This window comes from Scomber japonicus, chromosome 21 (assembly GCF_027409825.1).
Source record: "Scomber japonicus isolate fScoJap1 chromosome 21, fScoJap1.pri, whole genome shotgun sequence".
Classification (NCBI taxonomy): domain Eukaryota; kingdom Metazoa; phylum Chordata; class Actinopteri; order Scombriformes; family Scombridae; genus Scomber; species Scomber japonicus.
In genome coordinates this window covers 10,936,622-10,961,630 of record NC_070598.1, presented here as the reverse complement: position 1 = coordinate 10,961,630, position 25,009 = coordinate 10,936,622, and the positions used below count along the sequence as shown (strand labels likewise).

At 38.9% G+C, this 25,009-nt stretch overlaps 1 protein-coding gene across 3 annotated transcripts in view; it reads right to left on the bottom strand.

The window, feature by feature from the left end:
- The window catches only part of LOC128382424 (disks large-associated protein 1-like), a 94,308-nt gene extending 73,095 nt beyond the window's left edge, over positions 1–21,213 (bottom strand). For all 3 annotated transcript variants that reach the window (XM_053342410.1, XM_053342411.1, XM_053342412.1), the window contains exon 1: positions 21,076–21,213. The gene's annotated coding sequence lies outside the window, so the exon portion shown is untranslated. The remainder of the gene's footprint in view (positions 1–21,075) is intronic.
- Between the last annotated feature and the right edge of the window lie 3,796 nt (positions 21,214–25,009).

Sequence of the window (25,009 nt, the reverse complement as noted above, 5' to 3'; positions counted from 1 at the left end):
CACTGGCCATCCCAGCTGAGTATGGTACTTGAATACTTGCTTGGATACACAAACAGACTCATTTTATAGTTTTTTGTTTCTGAGAATAATATTCTTCATTGTTTGCAATAAAAATCAGCTTCCTGACAGGAACAGTATGACATATCGGAAAACATGATTATTCACTTTGTTGATGAGAAGTTAGATGAAAAGACTGATAGCACTCTCATGTCTGAGTGTTAAGTGGAGATTAGCTTAGTTTAGCCTAATATAATAATTGGAAGTTTCAAAAATATGCCTACCAGCACCTTTAAATCTCAGTAATTAACACGTATTTCAGCTTAATCCCTACTCAAACAGCTATGTAAAAACAGCAAGGTTTGAATCAAGAGCCATGTTAGGTGTTTCCTCCTGCTTTATGCTAAGCCAAGCTAATCACCCTCTGGCTGTAGTTCCATAGTCAAGATGATAGTATTAATCTTGTCAAATAGCTCTTGGCAAGTAAGTGAATGAGCTTATTTCCCTAAATGTCAAAGTACTCTTTTAATAGTTTACATAAAACATTTTTTGGATACTGAATTTGAAACAACTGAAGTCCTTACACACACAAATTAGCATTCTCATTTTTCATAACACATATTGCATTTGAATTGAAAATAATATTTGACTTCCTTTTTCATTAATAAGGCTCATTGAATTATCTTTTGTTTAAACTGTGTATCAGCTTTCGGAGTTATAATATTTGTTTTAAACAAATATGCCTCTGCACCAAATCTATCCAACCCCACTACATTTATTTGACATACTGTAGGGTTGTGGTAATTCTGCTGAGACTTTAGAGGAGGTGCTTGTGTAATTCTAATGTTCCACTATTGCAGAGCCTCATTAGGCTGAACCGCCCCTGTTTGAAATTCATGGAAGCTTTCACTGTACTACAGCCTCTAAACATTTGTTGCATCCAACAGTTTAACCATATAGATAAAAGATGGTGTCCACATCAGCATGGGCAAAAAGTATAAACATTCATTTGCGTGCAGAGACTGAAAGAGACCAGACACTCACCCCTCCATCTGGCTTACACAAGTAAGCTCTCCCATGAGGAACACATAAAGTCATTAAACCAGTGTGTACACACTATATCCTATCTCCCATTAACTTGTTACCCAGTGTGTAATCGTTCACAACAGTCTGTGGGTTATACGATTAATGCAGCGTGGGATCGCGGTTACATAAAAGAGGCCGCTGAAAAAAAAAAAAAAAACTTATGAGAAAGAATGATGGATTCTTCTTTAGAATCCATCTCTGACATTCAGATATTTATGTAATATGTAGTTGATATCTCTATGAGGCAGTAAATCAAGTGCATTACATTATATGGGTATTATATGGTTGTGTACAGTTAGAATTATAAGCGCAAGGGCATTAGTCAACACAACAAGTACAAGAAGCGACTGCAAAGGAGGATTACGCACATTACATCACACACCATATGTATTTTATTTTCAGCGCAGACTTTGTGCTGATCTCACAAAATATCTAAATCCATGGCAGCAGAATTCTTGATGAAACAAAAGTATCATGAGCCGTGTGTCCCCTCTGTGTTGGCCTACATACTGATGAGAGGAGCACTCCTTGATCTCCACCTCAGCTAATCTGAAGTGAAGGTAGTCAGGCTATCAGTGGGGAATTTAAAGGGATTACACATGCTGAACAAAATAAGGCTTAGACGGAATACTACACAATCTGCTGCGTGCACACATAAACTTGCTGTGTGGGAACAAACATACATACCTACATGTCATATAATGGTGTCAATAAAAGGTTGAGTCAGTGTGTGTGTGTCTCTCTGTTAAGTGTGATGTATGATGTTGTCTCTTACCACTGTTTTGATTTTGACAAAACTGAGCCATGCTTCTTTTTTTGCACTGCTTAAGCAAACTGTGAATGTGCAATTTAACATTTAATCTTTGAATGTGCAACTTACATCCCCTTTTGAATCCAAACTGTACATGTTGCAGTTGCATTTTACGTACAACACCCAACCAGTAAAGTTTTAAGGACTATTTGTTTAGCCCTGAAGAATCTTTTAATAAAATCCTAATATAAATTTGTTTGACTGCCATAAATTTTGATGACTCAGTATCCAACTCTGCCCTATACAATTCCTTCTGTCCAACTATGCCAGAGAATGTGGGAGAGGAGTTTAAATGAATCGAGTGCATGCAGGTTAGAGTTGGCAGCATGCACTGCAGTTACATCACCGGCTAGGACCAACACTAAGTGTCATCACCTGAGGAGACTCTGTTGTCTGGAGGCTGGCAGCATCATGCTGAGCCAGGAGTAACTCCACCCCCTACAACTGGCTTGCTATATTGCATGTTGACCTAAATCACATGCAAAACATAACCGTGTGCCCACTCACATGCGTCCTGCACTGTAAATACACATAAACACACAGCTTTGTAAACATATGTGTACAGGATTACTACAAAGACTTGCTAATATACATTCATGTGTGTAAACCCGCACATAAATGCTGAAGACAGATACAAAAACACAGAATAAAACACAGAATGTGACCTTCAGAAATTCATATGCTGGATTGAACTGTTTGCTCATCTAGTGGCTGCAGACCACACCAATGTAGACGTGTGAAAAACTATTAAGAAAACTAAAAATTAAGAAGGTATTACATCAAATGGATGCAGAGTTAGATGGAGTTCCTCTTTTTCTCCAAATCAAACACAGAGATCAACATTTCCATCTAGTAGTGTACTGTGTACCAATATCACTTCACTTGCCTCACACTATTGTCAAAATAATACATAAAACTTACATGCAATAATTCACTGGAGTCAACAAAATAATTTCACCCCCTGCTGTTCTCTGAAATAGCCAATAAACTCAGAGCTTGAAGATGTCACAGATCAGTGATAATGTTACCCTGAGAGGTAACTACATGTAGAAACTATAACAAAACAATCTGCAACACATCTACATGTACCCTCTTATTTATATTCATACACAGCGGTCAGTTAATCATTCCTATTGACGTGCTTTGGAGCAATCAGAGGATGGTGACACACCACTACAATGTGGTCCAGTTTGTATTGAGCTTGTGTGTGAATCAATAAACACACATTGATTGTTTGCTATCCTATTACTCTTGCTGTATTGCTGCAGGCAGAGTTTTCACAGGTCATCGTAAAAGAGAAAAAATAAATGGATATGGTTAATTCACTGATGAGGACAATGATTATGCTTTTAGTGTATTTAATACTATAAAACACATTTACACACATCAATGTCTTCATTTGCTGTGTAACATTCAACTACTTTATTAATATCTGTCCATCATGAGTTGGCAGTGAGCAAATGCTTAATTAGATATTTAAATGTCTGGGGTAATTTTGACAGGATTTGTTCCAAGAATTTATTGTGTGGCTTGTGACCAAATGCAACATTTTTCCAACAAACTGTGCAGTGATGATGCTTTAAATTGTCTGGCATTTGGACACAGGAGAGATTCTGAAATAAATGCCAGTGTTTAAAGGGCGAGTACAGCCAAAATGACTGAATGACTGAGTTTAGGCCTGAAGGAAAGCTGCCATTTATCACAGCGACAAGTCAATTACAGCATTTACCAACCACCAACTGGAGTAAGGATGATCTTCCTTTTTCTTATCTTTTCTTTCACACATTCTCCTCACTTTACCTGCTCTGTTCAACCATGGGGTTCAGCACATGGAGCCGAACCCCTTTGTTTTAATTTAAGTAACTGCATAAATTATAACAGTCCGAGGTAAAATGACTCATGCATCGGTACATTTTGTTTGTTTGCAATTGCGTATTAAAGCAAAAAATAGCACTGAATGAGCAAGAGAAATGCGTCTGTTAGGTGACACCACTCCCCAATAAACAGGCACACACACACACGCACATGCACACACACATAAACACACACACACTCCTTTTCCCCCTCCTACAAACCAAATCATTATGACAGTGACTGCTCATCCCGCCGGCTGCCGGCGTCAACGCTGGCCCAGATTCCATCAGATTATACAAATTACATCATCAAGTGTGTTTGTTTTTTATCATGTGCATGCATGGTTGTATTTTGTTAGCACAGTATCTATTGCTCTGTGCGCTATATATACATTTGTGTGTGCTTGCACATTTTAAAGCTCTCAAAAAATCCTAATGTTATAAAAGCATCATCATATAACCTTTGCCATTTCACTGAGTTTCATCACATTTAACAAATGCACAGTTCCTTTACAGATACATCTTGCGTGCTTGTCACTGCAGGAAGTACATCTGCTCTTCTGCAGACCACTGAACTTCAACAACCATATATGCTCATATGCGTCTCCAGTGAAAAGAGTAATTTAGAAGAGAGCACACAGGCATTTTGACATGCTCTGTGCAGTGGCAAACGGAGGTATCGTGACTCAGTTTGACTTTTGCCATACTGAGGTAAGTCCCCCATACTGTGTTTATTCATGTATAACAGAAAACAGCATTTAATCAGGATTTAAGATTATGTTGTAGTGGGTTGCAGCATATACACACAATATATGGAGTACAGTGCTTCTGTGGGATACAGTACAATAAATTAAAGGTGATGTGTAACACTTGGCAACTGTATTATTCTATTTAAAAACAACCAATGGGGAAATGCTCTGGAAGTCCAACTGAAATAACACAAATAGTCTATTTTTATAGTCTACAATAATGTCAAAGAAATGTAATAAATTAATTTCCTTTTTTTCGTTATACTGAAAGGAAGAAGACAAGGTATTTGGATATACATTAGAAATGTATAGTCGTATCCAGGTCTATTAATAGGCAAGCCGTACGTGTTTAACCAACAGTCCATAATGTAAACAAACTTCTGCTGGTACCTTAGAAGTGACAGGCAGTGAATTGTTAGCATTGGTTTTGAAGAATAAAGATCACATAACAGAGCGTCTAGAATGATCTTGACATTTGCAGGTACAGTACTATAAGTTTTGAAGTTAACTTGCTCTCTGGTCTGCAAAATTACATCAGCAATGTGCAGTAAGCAAAGATATCATTCTTTGTGCCTATGCTTGCACATACTGTATGAAAGAGACATTAGCTAGGAAGCTAATGTGAGCTGCAGTTCAAAGTCTTTGTCTGCCTATTAATCAGTGTTACTGTCAGCCAATGACAGAATGGTGACGGCTTCCTCTATTTGGAAAGCATTTCTCTGTCTACATCAAAAAACAATGTACTGTATAAGCACATACACCATAATGAAACCAAAACATATGAAGTATAACATTTCGCCATTTTGTGTACCAAAAGTACATAGGACATGTGATTTAAAAAGCAGATCTGTATGCATTAGGACAAAAAACATTTATTTAAGTTATATGAACTCTACAATCTTAACCATTCCATAAAATGTATGTATGATAATTATGGCTGATAAAGACCGTGAGAAAAGTGTTAGAGGATATTTTCTCACTTATCTTACTGGAGCCTGAGAAAATGCCCTGGCTTGTCACAGCTATCCAAAGCTATTGGCTAGTGATGACCCTGACTAAGCCATTTTCTGCTGCCTGTACTCTCGTCTCTCTCTCTGCCAGAGCCGCCAAGGAGATTTGGGTGTCCTCACAGATGCCAGTTTTTCATGCTTTCGACACGCAGGCTGTCTGCATGCCTGGCAGCGTGGAAAGCATTTAGAGGAGGGGGGGGAAAAAACAGCATCCTCTTCTCGACAACTTGCTAATTACGCTACAAAAGCTTGCTTGCCGTCCATAATGCATTGGATGCATCGCATTCCAAAAGGGACAATGCCATTAATTGATTTGCTTTCTGATCTCAAATTAGTGAGTAAATAGGTGCCTGTTTGCATTTTCCACTCGTTCTTCTTTTTGATGCGGCAAATACAAAAACAAGACAAGAATTTCTAAGACAGAACCTTTGAAAATTTAATCCAGGCAAGAACCATCCTATCCAAACTTTAAAGTTCAATGAAATGCCTGTCTGAATGCAGTAAGGAAAAGTAAGTGAGATGGAAATGAATATTCAATTACGACGGAGATAAAACAACTTGAAGATGAGTACTCTTAATCCGTGCGTGTGTGTTTTGATCATTTACATCTATGCATCTACAGTATGTTGGAGAGTACCTTCATAGGAGCTGATGGTGAACATCATACTCACTAAGCCAGGCATCCTTTGGACCAAATGTGTTGCAAAAAACTGTCATCTAACATACACAAATACTGAGACAAACATCTATCACATTGAGGGATATGAAGATGTAGATGTAGCGGGTTGAATATTTTTCAAATAGACACTTCAAATAATATCTATAGTAAAGTGTAAACATTCACTTTAGGATGCTAACCACATGACTTTATGGATGTCAATGTTGATCTGTCAGTCCATTAGTCTACCATCTAAATAACTATTGGATGGATTCCTAGATGATTTTTGTGCAGAAACTGATGGTTACAGAAAGACAATTCCATGGTCCCTAGAGAATGATTCCTAATGACTTCAGTGATGACAGATGGAATTGGCACAACATTTAGTACAGGCATTCAATGCCCCCCACAGGATTATTTCTAATATATTTGGTAAACCCTTTTCATCAACAGCTGCCATCGAATCAAAATTCATTTTTTTTGTTCATTTACATGCAAAACAATGACATTTGCACTAGCTCCTTTGTGTTTAATGCTATTTAGTGAATGTTTGCATGCTAACACGCTAAGATGGTGAACATAGCAAACATACCTGCTAAACAGGTGTGTTAGCATTGTCACTGTAAGCATGTAAGCATGTTAAAGTTAGCATTTAGCTCAAAACACAGCTGTCCCTAACATGGCTGTAAACTCTTGGTGTTGTTCCTCTCTGAAAAGTTGATTAAATAAACTAAGTAAACTGTCTAGTCTGACATTCTATAAATAAATGTAATAACAACTATCAGAAAAACTTTTATACATAGTGTTTGTGTCAGTCCTTGGCCCTAAACCCCCTGTAAATATGTAAGGTGTCAAAGCCACCTATGGAAATAAGCAGATAAAATAACAGGCAAAGCTAAATTAAGCTTCCTTTTCAGGCTCCAAACTTGTGTTTGCTGGAAAGTTGCTCCTCAGATCTCTGCTGCAATGCCACATTCATTAATCTCTGAACGCACATTGGCTTTTGAATCTGCAAGTGTGTGTGTGTGTGTTCGTGTGGGAACAGATGGAGTGTAGCGATACAGATAAAAGAGCATTGTGATATGCATGAAGCATGAGACGCTGTCCGTGGTGCTGAAGACATTCTCCAAACTGCACTAATTTGCTCTCAGTCAGGGACATTCATTCATCTTTCTCTCTCTCTGACATACACATACACATACACAAACACACACACCCACAAACACCCGCACACACACACACGCACACACACACGCACACACACACACACACACACACACACACACACACACACACACACACACACAATCACTTAGATTCAGCCAAAAACATATTTTGATCTCCCTACAAATCTGCTGTCCTGAATTCAATCCAAAACCACTTTTATTATGTATATCTAGATTATCTATACTAAAAATGGCATGTCCCTGAAAAGGCTCAGTGAGAATACAGGCGTGAGTGGTGACCTGAAAAAATGGGGACCAATAACAGGACGGGAAGCCAGCTAATTCCACAGCAGCCCCATCACTCAACCCACAGGGCCAGACTGATGCCTGACCTCCAGCTGTCTGTCCATTTTGTGCTCAATTAGCAAAGAACTCTCCCTGTCGCACATGTGCAAAGATCTCAGCGAGTGTGACCTTTTTCTTTCCCGCTAATTAATTTACTAATAAATCTATACGCTAAATTTCTCTGTCTCAAAAGAGTGGGTGCGGAAGTCAAGAGAAGAGAAGAGCCAGAGTCAAGGCGACATTGATAGAGGGGTCTGCTGATTCATTCCCCTCCTGGCCACTCCGCAGGTAGAAAATTAGGAGCAGGGTGATATTCACTCTCACTCAGTTGCCAGGACAATTTGAGCTTTAGAAGAACTTAGAAAAGCCACTCTAGCAAAAGTACAGATTTTACACTTTGAGGTTACAGTTATTAAGAGAACATATGTTCAGCTCTGCCAAGGCCAGTCAGCAAAAACAAGTGTGAGATGGAATCAGTTTTAGTTTTTTAGACTTTTTACTATTAAGAAAACTGTGTGACAAATTGTGTCTTCTTCGTGTGGCTATTGAATAATGATAAACCAGTAGGCATGATGTAAACACACCAAATATTACCTTAAGGTACTTACTGTAGTCCATTATATGGTTAGGGACATTTTCAAGTTTGTATTGAAGTTTTTTTTCATACTGTACAAAAATAAATAAATGAAAATGGCCTCTTCAAAAAGAAAAATAGGCCCTAATACTTCTGATTGTGCCAGCTCTATGAAAAAAAAATATATATAGCATATAGATGATTGGCCATAAAGAGGGCTCTATCCGTCACTTTCCATTCATCCATGCTGCTTAATAGATTGAAAAAAAGGTTTTTCCCTCAAATCTTCTCTTTCCCTCCCACCTTTTCCATGCCTGCCACCTTGGCATCAGTCGTGTTTTGGCTTTAGACCACAATTTCAGTCCCTCCCACTGCCTCCACTCTCCCCTTTTCTCTCCCTGCAGCCAAAACGCAACATGGTGATTTATGGCTGAACTTAAAAATACAACACACAAGGAGCTGCATTTATTTTATACCACTACATTGACACATTTTGTGTTCCCAGTGTCATGTGAAAACATGAGATACTAAAACAATGTTCATAACAGTCAATTTGCCTGCTGGCTTCTGTAATCCATAATTTGACAGGAGATAAACTGGGAATTAATGCAAACATGACGGTTAAATTCCTTTTAAATGATTGTTTCAGATGAAATTGTACTCACAAAATAAGTACAAGGTATTTAGGTATTTAAGTATTACATGTAGAGGGATTGAAGGTAAGTAGATGAAATAGTGTAAGGATATTTGACATGTATACTACTACTTTTCAGATAAAATGCTCAATATGAACATCACTTTTACAAAAACACTGTAAACAGTATTGTGGCAAGATGGCAAAAGGGATAATGGAGAATATTCTGCTCAATATTGGGATCATGCTGAAACTAAACTTTGACAAAAGCAAACCCTCTCTTGGAATAAACTGGAATGAAACCAAAACTGCCAGTAATTTTAAATCTGAGTCATTAGAAGTCAAATCAGTAAGACCTTGCTATCATTAGAGTTAAATATCATATGTTGTCCTCTGTGCACTTGTTTTTATGCAATAATAACCCTGAGCAGCACCACCACCAAGCATTCACTCATTCACACACTGACACACACAGCCACCATCTGTCATGCTGTAACCTCCCAAAGCTCACTTTCCCCCGCCATCCTGTCGGGACACATGCTCACTAATGATTCCATAACTTTGTTACCACCTCATTATGGCAGTTAGTAAGCGCTGTAACTAGATTTACCACTTTGTAATGAACTAGCAATGCAGACTCATCTGCTTGACAGCAGTATTGATTCACTGCACTGTGACGAACAGACCAGTTGAGACTGCGTGGTAGCAAACGCTGACCTCCACCTGCTCTCAAGCGACTGCCGTCATTATGTCCATCTGCCTCTTCCCCTTCTACATCTGATTACATTGCAGTGATCGTTATGGCTCAACATTTCCATGAAACATGTTATAACTTTGAGAATACAATTCTGCAGACAATGAAGGGCAGTCATGTACAACTCCACAGCTTTCTGAGTTGAACAGGCTCCAGTCTCCCAGTACACACTGACTGATGTGTTTACACACACAACTCTATAGTTTCACACCACCTGGGAAAAATATCATCGCACAGTGATTTGCCTGCAAACAAAAACAAAAGCAAATGCCAGGATTTAAAGACAAGAAACAAGCAGAGAATTTGCGCCAGACTGGCTCCACGGGCAGGAAACTGTGTGTGGTGATGATGCCTAGGTTGCCCTGCACAGATATTATATAATGCAAATATGCTTTGTCTTTATACAATTTCAGAAGCTTACTGGAAGAAGTGAGAACGCGTCTACACTGATTTAAGTGGAGAAAACATTCACCTATTGCCAAAGGGTTTTCTATCAAAGCAGCCAGAAAGAATTCAGCATAGGCAGCTGCTGTGCATGTTTATTTCAACCTACTGGGAAACCTCTCAGGGGGAACGCCTTCAGAAGCAAGAGCCAATATGGAGCTCAATCAGGAATGAACTACTCATGCTAGCTGGGATGACACAGTAAGCTACTAGAGGTGGAAACCCAATGAGATTAGCGAGGGATAGAATGAATATGTTAAAGTCAGGCAGGAAAGGTTAACTAGAATTCAAACTGGCCCGATTACCTTTATGTTAGGAGATGACCAGTTGGTCTTTGGAGTAGATTATCCCTGGAAAAGCTGGTCTTACAGAATGGTCTCCTCCCCCACTCACACATACACACAAACAATCAGCACTACTGCTGCACATACAGTATAATTTATTTGTATAATAGGTTTTGCCTAACTGACCTGTTTTAATATGTTTGTGCGAGTTCATGGCTTTTCATGTTCTACACAAAGCAGCCATAATCATTTACAAAGGTCTTGGGTGCTGAGCTACTACAGAATATCATTTAGCATCATTGTAGTGTTGTGATGATACAGAGACAAAGTAGACACATTATCAGTGCATAATTCATATATATTTCAAATAATGCATGTTTCTCCACAGAAGGCTCTTTTTTTTTTACTCTCAATGAATGATGTGACACAGTCTTTTTAACATAAACTCATGCTATGTGTGCTCCTTCTGCACAGCACATTAGACATCTCCTCCTTGTTCTGCTGCTTGCGATGCCTCCTCATTCATTGGCCCTTGTGCCTGATTTAGCCAGTGCCTTGGGCCTGCAGCAACTGGCGCTGGTATAGAGGGCCATGTAAATGTCACCGTCTCAGAGTCTGTGCTCTGCGGAGCGTGAAATGAAATCTGGCAGAGTTTTAGGGCCCTGCCTTTCCTTACATGAACATTCCACAGTACATGGGCCCTATGTGAAACTCTAGTGCTTCATCTGGAACCCCCCACTTCTCCTCCTTTCTTTATCAATTATTTAAGTGACAGGTTAAAAGTGTTCCTGTCACTTCCATGTAGGAATAAATATTTCCCCAACACGACTAATGTTATTAGTTCAAAAATAGATTATTATTGCTGTCATGAGAAAGTGGTTAGCTATGCCAATCCACACTAATCGTATAGATCATGCAACCATATCAAGATTACTGTATGTACTGGAGAATGTACAGTAAATCTAAGCAGTCAGGGCCATGTCTAAGCTTTCTATATAACCACTGAAATGTCAATCATATGATTTATGCTTTTATAAGTATATTGGTCAATACCATCTCACAATAAAGGGAGACAGAGAGCTGCAAGCACTGTAACCCTGGCACAGAATGAGTAGTTCGACATTTTCACTGCGGGAAACATTCCCTGTAGAGTTTTCTCCACTGGGAAGATTGGCATTACGCTTGAGGGGCTTTCTCTCAATTAAAGTCAAGAACATAGAGGAGCTTTTCAGATTCTGCTGATGCCATTTTGGATCCAAAACAACTGTGTAAAACATCGCCGCACAGTCAGTTTTGCCGCAGACCATCTCTTGCAGGCTCTTATTGTCAAGGATGGGATCAAAGTAAATCCACGTTGTGTGCGTGTAAGGTTTGAGGTAGGGGGAAAAAAATCTGCAGTTGCTGCTTCAGAATTTCTGCTCTGACTTTCAGGCCACACAAGCCATCCTTCTAACGATTACGCTCCCTGAATTGACAGAGTGGTGTCAGCATTTAGATGAGCTCAATAAAAAACCCATATTATACTCTATGCAAAAGTCATGAGATCAATTAAAGGCTGTCATCGCAAAATATCTACCTTTTAAAATACCCATTGTTGAAATTACCCTCTTTTGCTTATCGCCTCTATTCATCTCTCAGCCAGGCACTTAAAGCCAGGCACTTGCGGACATTTACAAATAGGCTCTTCTATTCCATTTAGAGCTGTACCTTTGCAGCTTATCTTGTGCAACGGGCTCTTAAATAAATCTCCTTGCTTTAAATAAACGGGAGCAGTGCTCACAGAGGCTTTCCTTGATGTTTGGTCACATGACAGTCTGGGCCTCCCATGGAGACACTGACAGGCACATGACATGCTAATGCCAACAATAGTGTAACCTAGTATGCATTTAAGAATGGATAGGGATATAACTGAATTTTGATGACTTAAAATAAGAAAAAATATTATTAGCACGTTGCAAAACTAAAAATACCCACAACCAAATGAGAGTGGTATCAAACCAAGCCCTGTGGAACAGTAATGTGCGGCAGCTTTGTGGAACCAAAATTGCCTATGAGCTTTAAAATGGCTGAATGTTACTATGATCACATGCTTTATCACTGCGTGACAGTGTCCGGCAACTCAGAGAGGAGTCAGTGCTCACAAGATCTTTGTCATGCCCCTGATTCATCGCCATCCTTCTTCTCCTGTCACAGCCACTGAGAGGGGGCACTGCAGAAGCTGTGGCATTGAGGGATGCTGGCAGGGCAAACTGACAATGTGAGAAATAAGCTGCTGCATAGTGTGGGGTAATAATTCCTTGATAAAAAATTAGTTTTTGTTTAAAATCTGTTTGTGCTGGGGTTAACAAGCCCTTAAGATGTTACCTTGGACTCTGTGACAACATTTCTCACTTTTTTGTAACACCCCCCAAAACTAAATCATTTAAAACATATTTAGAAGATAAATCGTTAATGGATAATGACTTGACGCAGCCCTTCACCATAAGTTTTATCAAGTTCAGACAAATAACAGTCTGAGTTATTAACATGGTGAATAATTCTGCAACTAACAATTAGGCCAATATTTTATTTTTATTTTCTTGGCATTGACACCTTTTTATTTAGCAGTAGACAGACAGGAAACAGGAGAGAGAGAGGGGGTGTGACATGCAGCAAAGGACCTCCGATCGGGATTTGAACCGGAGTTGGCTGTGTACTGTATATGGCATGCGTTCTAACCACTCGACCACCTGCGTGCCAATATTTGATTAATCTTTGATTAACTCTTTTGTTGAAAAAACAGCCAGAAAATGGTCCCATCACTATTTTATGAAGCCTTCTTCAAAGTGCTTGTTAATTATGAGCAAAAGGCAAAACCCAAATATATCCCACTATAAAAGCAGAGAACAACATATCTATAATACTAACAAGTTGAAAGTTGATATCACTTTTGCTCTTTGCTTGAAAAATGCTGCAAAATTTTAAATTGCTGCAAAAAAAATGCTGATTAATATTTAAATTCACTGACTTCAGCTCAAAAGGGAAAAGAAAGAAATAGCGTTAGTAATGATGAAACTATGAAAGCTGAAAAAAGACCGATATCTTCCATTAAAGATATAACAGCTGTTTCCTTAACAACAGCCTGTGCTACATTCTCTCAATTCCTTCTATCTCATAGAGACACTGAGCATCTCCACTGGAGTCGTTAAAGTTAAAGGGCTACTCCGGCAATTTAAAATGAAACTGCTATATTAAAGGAGACCCATGAGAGCCAGATCAAAAGATGAGGTCAGAATTAGTAGCATAAGAGTCCAATTCATCCTGACTTTTAATCCCTAGTACAGGTCAAGCTCCATAAACGTCGCCTCCTACATTTCCCATAATGCAACACAATAACATCTGCATGCTACTGTAAATGCCCTGTTCTTTCAAATCCTGCACCAAGACACCTTATCCCAATTACCCTTCACCAAATGATGTAGTAATTCAAAACCAGTGACACTATACTGTTTCAGATGCCCCTGTCTCCAACTAAAAATGATTATTCAGCTTCATAAATTCCAAAATTAGCTCAAACTGAAATACAATAAAAGGGGAGTTCTCTTGTGTCTGGGTTGGATTGCAAAATCCCTCATCAGTGTCGGGGAACGGTGAAAATGTCACATTAATTTGTCATTATAGGATGTAACACTTGTGCTACGTGGAGGTTAAACAGGTTGAAGAGACACTGATTGGGGCCCTTTCCTGTTCTACTGATCATCCCATCTAAGAGATGACTGCCAAAATATTATCCCCAATTAAATAATTAATCCAGACGCCTCAGGAACAAGATGCACATTAAAAAAGACACGTTTTTAAAATGTTGGGTTGATATTAGAAGCTATCACCCTGTCAGACTACAAATGTCATGTGTATATCTAATCAATAACAAGGAATTTATGTAATAAAATGCTTTTGTCTGACAATCTGAATATAGAAAATAATATTAATAATATATATAATAATATAATAATATTGTTTCGTCAAAAAACACATTTCAAATAGGTTATGTGCTGTGCTGATGATACAGATCAATTTGAAACTTAGACATGTCTCGTTTTGCATTTTACACAAGAGAATATAATTATTCTATCTGACATACAGCACAGTAGATTGTTATTGATGTCATTGCATTTCTTGACCCTGAATGCATGAAAACAAACTATATACTGAGATATCAATTGTAGCAAATATTGGTATTTTGCTGTGTGTCTCTTGAAAAAGGCACAACATGCATTACTCTTACACTTTTCCACTGATATATATTCTTTATCCCCTCATGCCAAAACAGTGAGATCTTGTCAAATTTTTCTCACAAGAGGCATCAGCCATCTCCTCCAGTCACTGTCAGGTTAGTAGACAAGCCATCTAGATGTTCCTTAAAGCTTCATTTTGCATGGAAATTAGAATCCTTTAGTTTATATGCAATCTAACAGACGGTGGTATAAAGAAATAAGCATTAAAACCGTTTCATACAAAAAACAAAAAAAGTGAGTGTATATATATATACATACAACATACAATTGTAAATATATATATATATATATATATATATATATATGTATGTATATATATATATATATATTTGTGTATATATGTATGTATGTATATACAACCCATTCAAATGCAGAGCCTTTACAAAGAGCCTTTACAATATATATATATCTATATATATATATATCTATATCTATATCTATATCTATATATCTATATCTATATCTATATCTATATATATATATATATATATATATATGTATATACAACCCATTCAAATGCAGAGCCTTTACAATTGAGGCAAGAGAGAGTACGCTTAGCTGAATGAAGCTGTTTGCACACAAAGAACATGAAATTGTAAGTGAGGAAAGTAATAATGCATCTTTCATTGGAAACATTTTAACCGTACGACTGCTAATTACCTGCTATTTGACTGTTTATAGTGTTGGATAATTCTGATAAGTTTAGAAATGGCGGAACTGTTATGTATTGCATAGAGAAATGTACAGAACCAATCAAAAAACTGTGTGTGTGTCCAAACCTTTGACCGGTACTGTGTTTTCATCTGACTATACAGTACAATGGTTTGATTTAGCAGTTCATTTGATTCTGGATTCATGTTTACCAGGTGACACATTTACCAAATACACACAATTGTACATTTTAAGTTGTTTAGAGAGGGTATGACTACAGATAAGTTTTAGATGAGAAAAGAATGGCGCACACTGATTGATTCGCAGCCTTTAATAGTGCAAACAGACCAACCAAATTGTGTTTGCTTTATGCCTTTGTCCTCTTTGACTCTGATGAAGACACAGTAGTGCTGAAACACTGTCTGTTTGCACTATGAAAGGCTGCAAATCAATCAGTGTGCTCCAGTCTTTGCTCATCTGAAAACCTCATTCAGCTTCATATTGCTGGAAGATGCATGGAAAACCTCTTTCTACTATGATTATTAGAATGATTATTTAAGGCACTGGAAATTGGATAAATGTCCAGATTTAAAATACTGGATGAATGCAAATAGCATCTAATTAGTGTTTACTTGGTAGATTAAAAGGTACAGTAGTTTGGAGGATGTCATCGCATGATTATATGATTTTTGGACTTTAAAATCAACTAAATAACCACTGTTGATTTCATTCACAGTTCTGGAGCTTTTGTACAGTGAATTGTTTTCCTTTTAATTTAATCCCATTGTTCGCTAAATTCTACACATTGCACCTTTAAAACTACACACTGCAGTAAACCTGAAGTGAAGGTTTACTGATCAGACAGTCACAAGCAGATAGATCTTCACTCGAGTGCATACTACATGTTCTGTATGTGTACATGTTTTTTTTTGGTTTCTGCATGAGCAGCTGGAGAGCATATACCTGCAGCACATGCATGTACGTAGCTGATTATATCAGCCTTCATGGCGGTAAAGGATGTCCACTTTTATTAGTTTGCAAGCAATCCAACACTAAAGCATGAGTCTGATAAGCCACTGATTCCACCACTAAACCACATATCTACCGCTCACAGATGCATTATTGTCCGTATCACTTCTGCAAGTGACGATACACACCACAATACTTCATTAAAACAATCTAGAGAGTGTTATCTCTGGGATTACTTTTCCCCAGAGGAGGTATTTGTGTCTATATTTCTTCATCCAGAGCTTGCCTTGCCATCAGTGGAGAATATCAGAATATACTGCTATCAATAAGACTGTTTAAATAAGCAAGTCAGCTAGTAGAGAGTTTGTGTTTGGAATGATAACAATAATGGCATATGTGTGCTTTCACCCCACATGCCGGTTCAGTTACACTTGAAAATTGCTTAGCATTTAGCAGCTGATTCCAGTACAGAAAGGGATATGCATCTATACTGAGCGAGAGAGGGAGAGTGTGCACAGGCAGTCCTCCCCAGTGTCTGGCCAAAGGCCTCCCTGGTGGATTATGTTACCCAACAATGGCAGTGGCCTTTCACAGTTGGAGCATGCTCCAATAGCTGGAAGGCATACAAACATGCCTCTCTTCCCCATTCCCTCGCTCCCGCACCAGAATTGACATTGTCCCCTGGCAAATACAGGTCTACAGTATGTCTTTATATCAACAAATGAGTGCCCTAGTTTTTGGTGAAAAGCAAATAAAGAAGGCGGCTATAACACCAGGGCATTTCAACAGAGCACGCTGCGGCATGAATGGCGTCATATATGGAATGGGACCCAGTCTCGCTGCATGTTTGTAAGGACAACAAAGTTGAGACCTTTGTGGCTGTTAGCATCCCCTTAATAATAAAAGATGGGACAAGACAGGAGGCTTGATAGAACTGCAGAGAGAAAATGGTGTGATAATGATGTGTGTGTTTTGACACACACTATGAACACACAGAGACAACCTGTGGCATAGATTGAAGTCAGACCTGCAGGCATGAAGGGAAGCTGTAATGGTAAATAACACTTCATCAGACATTCAGTAGCAGTGACTTAAAGGTTGCTGCACACACAGACATGTTGTCAACAGAATACTGTACATACAGCACAGTGACATCATCAGTAACTGTAATGTATTTCACTGACATGCTTCAGTTGCAGCCCATTATCAGGGCAGAGGGATTGACTCCCAAATGAATTACAATGGGGCTGCAACTAATGATTATCTTTAATGATTAATCTGCCAATTATTTTCTCAATTAAGCGTTAAGTCTATAAAATGCCAGAAATTAGTGGAGAATTTTTTTAAATGAGTTAAACGTGACATCTTAAAAGGTCTTGCTTAGTCTGACCAATAGTCCAAAAAACTTAAGGATACTCAGTTTACTATGCATGAAATAATGCACAAAAATTCAAATGTCTGACATCTCTGGATTAAAAATAACAAAAAAGATGATTCAATCATCAAAATAATGGCCAATTAATTTTCTGTCTAGTGTCATTAATTAGTCAATTAATTAAAAAGATAAACATTACAATATAACAAACTTTCAGATTTACTAGTTCAGTATGTGACAGCTAAGTGATTGTGTTCTGGCACTTGCTTGACATCCATGGGTATGTAAAACATTTTAAAATACCAGATGATTTATTAAAAACCCTAGGAAGCAGAAAGTGATTTTTTTTTTTCATCCTAAAACTCCTCAAAAGGAAGATAATCTCATAGGAGAGGATTAGCAAATTTAGCCGAGCATTGAGTCTATGTTCATTCAATGTGGGTAACAATCTGCCTGGGTACAGTGAGGCCTGCTTCACAGGCAGTGGCGCACACACTCCTCCTGGGGGCCTGCGCATGGTCTTCAGTGAATAAAGGTTTTATAGAAAAGTTCAGCTCTCTCTAAGCCTCACAGTTTGGAGCACAAAAACATACCTTTCTCCACTGTTTTCCCGTGGGCTGTATGCAGCTTGTTCTCCATGCTTTTGAAAAAAAAAATAATACACAGGAGGAAAGCTGAAGAAATTAAACTAGCTTGCTGACAGCTCCCATACGACCAATCTGAGCAGCTAAGTGTGCAGAAAGAGATTACAGGAACACTGCAGGACCACTGAAGAGTATCCTCAAGCCAAACTGTAAAGTCTTATTGGTGTGAGAGAAAAGCCTCAGAAACAGAAGATGTCCTGTTCTCATAACTGAACCATTGAAACAACAAGACGTAGTGGGACCTGATGGGGCTCTGCTCGGTGGAATAGTGCAGCATAATTAAAATTCAGCAAAGAAAAGAACTCAGCCTAGAACTACAGCGCATCAGAGAATACTACTATAGCTGACTCATCATCCACAGCCATCATTACAACACGATTATGACTTCTGGCCCTAAATAATAAAACCTGACGGGGGTAAGTTATGAGTAGCAGCTATGTCATCACTGTGCATTGTGAAATCTTCTTTCTCGTCATCATCCCTTTTTTTATTTTTTTATTGTAAACCCTTGGGGTGTTAGAAAGCAATATTTGTGCCACTACTAGCCTCAAATCTGATGCCCCATTTTATAATTTCATTTTAATTTCAGGGTTGCATGGCTTCAAAGACAAGCTCAAAACAGCACAGCAAACACACAAACACGGCCATTTGGACTGTCTACGATGACACATTTATGTCCGGACAACATTATCTGCATAATTACACGGCAAGCTGAGAGTTGCTGGGTATGGAGGAAGTGTGAAAAATATACAGAGATTTTAAAATATGCAATGGCCCTTATCTCCCTCCAAAAGCATCCTTAATATTCTACTGGCAGCATGTGGAAAGCAGTGGCTAAGCCAGTGTTTACAGGTATTTTGTAGCAGAGCATATCTCATCGTGTTTTTACTAAAGGAGTGTTGCTTAGTTCAACAGTACAACACAGAGAGGAGCAGGATAAGCCCTGTGCTAATTGACACAGGAATAAAAAGAGGCACTCACAAAAGATCTTCAAGTCGACGGATTCTTATATGCTCACCATCTGTGGAGGTGGCTTCACTATATGGAAATGATACAGGAGGGATTTGACTACAGCTGATAACAGAATCAGGACAAAAAGGAAGGTAATGAAGCAAAGGCACATTGGTTGAGAGTTCAGTGCAGGGTCCATCATTATCTGACAGGCAAAGAAGGACAGCAGCTAATGATCACTCCAACACTCCTTCTCCACAGTTGTATGAAGCCACTGCAGTCAGCCATACAGGCGAGATGCAGAAGGTACCTAATGGGGGATGGGAAGGGGAACAGATGTGGGGCCTTGGGTTTAACAAGGAAAGCATGCACGTTTACGGTTTAAGGAAGTGACACGGGCGCACAAGGAAGATCAACAGATTGTGGGGATTGTTCGCTGCTTCTTTGAGATAAGAGAATGCGCTTGCAAAAAATGTCTGCCTTGCAATGCTTTTCAGTTAGGGTAAGCAAGAAAAGAAAGATAAAGAGAGGAGGAAAATCATTAAATATGCCTCTTGTTCTATAGCCCATTACCTCAAATCTAGAGGATCTATGTGAGCTGCTGCACTTCAATATTCCCATTATTGCATCATCTAAATGCTTAATTCCTTGGTAACCTACTAATGACTTCTTCATACTTCATTGACCTCTTAGCCTTGATCCCTCCTGTTGTCCTTGAATCTTCCACTACCTCTGCTGGAGTAAGAATAACAATTGCACCACCCCCTGACCCCCCTTGGCTTAGTGCCCCTTCACACACACACACACACACACACACACACACACACACAAACACACACACACACACCAATAATTACACAGCCTGTTCTAATAGCATATAATTTCCATCTACACCAGGAGCCATTAATACTGCTTTCTTCTGGTAGATGAACTGGTTGTGCATTTACATCAGACAAGTGATCCATTCATATCGCAGCTGGAGTTAGTCTACAGAGTCATTTACAGATGTAATGTTGTTCATTTATGAGTTTCATGAGCTACTACTTGTGGCAGTGTTTTAATCACTAGAATCACACAGTGCTGTCGGTGCAAAAAAGGCACATGCAACTTCAAGATAATTTGCAAAGGAGACCGACTGGACCAAAAGAGCCTGAATGAAGCCATAGAGCTATTGACATTACCAATAAGGCATGTGGCCCCTACTATTCATCAGCGGAGCAGCTTACAACGCTTCAGCCTATAATGGAAGGAAGATGTGGCCAATTTAATACCTCAAAGCCTCAGACAGGAGGAGTGATATGACGGCACATGTTCGGCTGACCATTACTGCATCATCCTCATCCCACAAGTGGTAGCAGCCAGTTCTTTTTTTTCCATTTTTTTTCATTGAGCGCTTAGAAAGAAAAACAAGCTTTGTTTGTGCTGTAAAAGTGGAAAAAAACTGTGTGGCACGTCCTCACATAATGCCAAAGACGCAATTGCAGACGCCGTTGCTCAGTCAAGGCGCACGGAAAGGTTGATTTGATATATTACTCTTGCCTCATTATCACTTAGGTAAGGAAGGCTGACAGGATGCCACAGGGGAAAATTCAGTCTAACAACTTTGTCAAAACAAATTACCTGATTGCTTTTAGTGTCGGAGTTTACGAGAAAGTTATGGAAATCTATAGAATCAATGCAGCCCATCATACACAATTTCATAACATGAAAGAAACAGCAAATATTGCATATTCAGGACCAAGTCGAAGCATGCTTTCAGAAATCATATGCATCGATTATAACGCAAAGAAATTGTCACTGTAGAATGAATGAAAGGAGAAAACAATTTGCGCATTTGCCCCCCTACCTTGTCAACACAGTAGATTGGCAGCACGACAATCGCCTCGAGAGTAAATCCTGTGAATTTGGCTGAAATGGTCTTTTTGCCTTGAGATTATTGCGAAACGAAATTCATCATATAAGACGTCACTTGGATGGTAAGGTCCCATACACTGTAGTATCTCCCTGTATCTCTCCGTCTGTGGGCTGCAGAGGCATCACTGAATGCATGAAACAGCGCTTCACATGAACGGCGAGAGGAAAAGTCTGACATGGAATCTGACGTTTGGATTCAGCCAACCGCAATTCTACAAGATTATTTAGAGGTAGTCGAAGGCAACAGCACCACTACAGCACGAAATGGTTATGCTATTATAAATGTTAGTGCACATTATCACAGGAAAGGGGGAGAAAGGATCCGAGATGTAGATCATTTAGTGGCTATTTAGGTTTAGGTTATTTCCTACATTCAGCGCCTAAATCAGCAACAAAATACTGACATGAACATGCCATGGTTGCCTCCGGGTTTCGATCAAGTACTATGGAGGCCAACTTGATTACATTTTTTACTTTATTTGGTAAAATGCACCATGTGAGGACAATATAAACTAAAATAATAATATCTATATTTTGTTAAGGGCCCCTGCAAAAGACAGGGGCACAAGATTATGTAATCATGCAGGCCCCAGTTACAAATTGCATAAACATACAGTAGCATACCTTTAGGTGTTGTTTCATTTACTTGTGTTATCTTATTTTGTCTTCAGGTTAGGGCAGATGTTAATTTTTTGTGTTTGTAACCAACTGGGCTGCATAATAATAATACATATTATTATCTTTATCATTGTATTTATATAGCATTTTAAAAAAACAGGTTACATAGTGTTTTACAAGGACATCCAAGATGACAGATCAGTATAGAAATTAACTCAACCCCCACCCCCACCCCCAACCATAGAGAGAGAGAGAGAGAGAGAGAGAGAGAGAGAGAGAGAGAGAGAGAGAGAGAGAGAGAAATCTTTGAGATGTATGAAGGTGTGTGTGTGAAGCATGATTGGACAACCAACTACCCATGACAGTCAAAGTTAAGCTTGTTGTCAAAGACAGCCCTTAGATTTCTACATTAGAGGGAAATGTGATTAATGGAAGAGTCAGTAGTTGGATCAGTAGTTTCTGATTCAGGTACGGAAAGTGTGATAGATAGTTTTCAACATCAGTGAGGATTGTAGTTTGCTCAGTTCCAGTATGTTAATGTTGACATCTGTGTTATTGTTATCATATGAATCCCAAATATTTGTATGGACACACACACACACACAGAGAGAGAGAGAGAGAGAGAGAGAGAGAGAGAGAGAGAGAGAGAGAGAGAGAGAGAGAGAGAGAGAGAGAGAGAGAGAGAGAGAGAGAGAGAGAGAGAGAGAGAGAGAGAGAGAGAGAGAGAGAGAGAGAGAGACAAAACTGAGACAGTTGTGCAACACAGTGCACACAGTGCACATCATACAGACTTCTCCCATAACTCTGTGTCTCTCTCTAGCAGTGATACTGATGAATGACTGGAGGCTTCTCTGCTGGGAGAGAGCAAGTACCAGCAAACCAGCGTAGCCTCTGTTCTGTGCCTGCCAGGCAGCCTAGATCTAATAACAAGGGTGCATACTTCAATGGCATAACCCTGGCAACAGCAGCAGCAGCAAAGACTGAACTCGCCATGGGCTAATAGCATTTGTTAGTGTGGATTTTGGATGATCAGGGTTTAACAAAATCATTTAGAATAGAATGCATGGATTTGGTTTGGATGTGACGCTGCATAAGGAAATGTCTGCATTAAGACATTATCAGGGAATTTATTGTAGCCTGAAGCCTTTTCATCAACCAGCAATCAACAATTTATTGGAGGCAGCATTGAAGGCGTTCCCTGGAAGTGTCGGTGAAATCAATATTTCCCCTCTGACACAACACACAACACACAACACAGAGAGAGAGAGAGAGAGAGAGAGAGAGAGAGAGAGAGAGAGAGAGAGAGAGAAAATAAATTAAGCTACTGTATAATGAGTGGTCACACTTTTACTCTATGCAAATAAGATGGATTATCTGTGTTGCCAGTGGAGCATTATGATGGAACAGAGGTGAAATGGATTTGTAAAACTCACTGCTGTGCTAATTTCACCTAAACTAGCACATTTTCTCCCTTTAACTCTCATTTTCAACATAATGGGTCTGGCCTTGTCCCAAGGGTACTAAATTGTCATCCGAAGCTTGCTGCAGTAAATCTGCAAGAGCTGCGCTTTAAAGAACAACAAGCACAGGTGTCCCTTTTCCTGTGTCTTCAGGGTTACTTGCAGTATATCCAAATGCAAGATTGTTTTCCATGTGTGGTGTCTTTAATGGAACTTGTGCTGGTGCAGCGTGTCCCTCAGGAGGCATGTGTGATCTTATTTGCGTCACAGCATCTTGCAAGTACAGTGCATCCATATTGCTAGCCTGCACATCACAGTGTGCTACATGGCTTGCCTCTCTCAAAATTTTGTCTCGAGGCTGAGAAACAGAAAAATACACAGACGTAACTTGATGAGAATAATAAAATCCTCTGACCCCTGATGCCTGACAGCAAATAATTTCAAGACTGAAATAGGATATCCAAATTTTTTTTGACTGTGTAATTTTTTAAAAAAAAGGATGACCATTTCAAATCCATGAGCACAGCAACATTTGATCACATTTTACATGCTTGGTAAAATGCGGCTGGTACTTTATGCATATTTTAAAGATATTTAAGGATGTCTGCAATCTAATCCAGTCCATATTTTCTCTCTCTCTCTGGCTCAGCATGCAACAGCCAGCTATTTATCAATAATTCATACCAAAGGAGGTAGTTGCAAACATATGAAAGATGACACAGAAAGTCCAAAGTAACTGTCAGATTAGTTTGTTGTCACAGTTACCTTGAAATCACTCTCTCTCTCTGAGTGCCTGTTCACCTGTCTAACAAAAACTCCAAGAAGAAGCAATTGTATTCCTTGCTTATTATATTTTACATTTTTACAAGTCAGTGTCAGCACTGACATATTTTTGCACTGTGGTTTGCATGTATTTACTCTGTCAACAGAGTAATCTTGTGGGTTATAATTACATTGCGATTTATTTGATTAATCAAATTCATGTTGCTAGTGGATGAAGCACAAGCCATATTAATGTAAATTATTAATCATTCTACATCATTAAAAATTCTGCTGATGCTGCCCCAGCAGTGATAGGCTTGTAACAGTGCAAAGCTTAATGTTAAAAATTCGACCATGACATCAAACAACACCAAAAAGACTTCTTTGCCTGTGGGTATAAATATTGCGTGTAAATTGAGAATTGCATAACATGACAGAGAAAAACAAAATTCTATTTTTATTTCTAGCAGCATATTGATCGCAGCAGCAGCAGCAGTATGCAGCAGATGTCACCCAGTTTCAGATTTACCCTCCCGTCCACTCCTCTACTGCCAGTTACCCTTCTTCTGCTGCTTTTCTCAGAACAATTTCAGACTTGAGAGATTAGCAGATCTCGGCTACGAGGAGTGGCTGGTTGAAATCTGTTTTACTGGATGGGAGACTGTAAGCATGTTCCCACCCAGCATTTTTCGATCGATGCTCTTGGAGCAGCCCAGAGGGACATTTGCAAAGCTTTGATGTTCCCTTGAAGACTCTATTGCTTTTTGATTTGATTTAATTCAGGTCATTGTCTTAAACCAAATTAATTTCAGGCCTGACAAGTGACTTGTAAACATCTAATCTCTCATCATTTACATATCGGTTTTACCATGTCTTTCTCATGTATGCTGCTACATATCATTTATTCTGGAGAATCTTAACTCACTTTTACAATTGCTCACATACATATGTGAACTTTCTTAACTGCAATAGTAATATTAAAAGCTATGAGCAAGCTAATGAACAGAGATTAATTTATATCCTGTA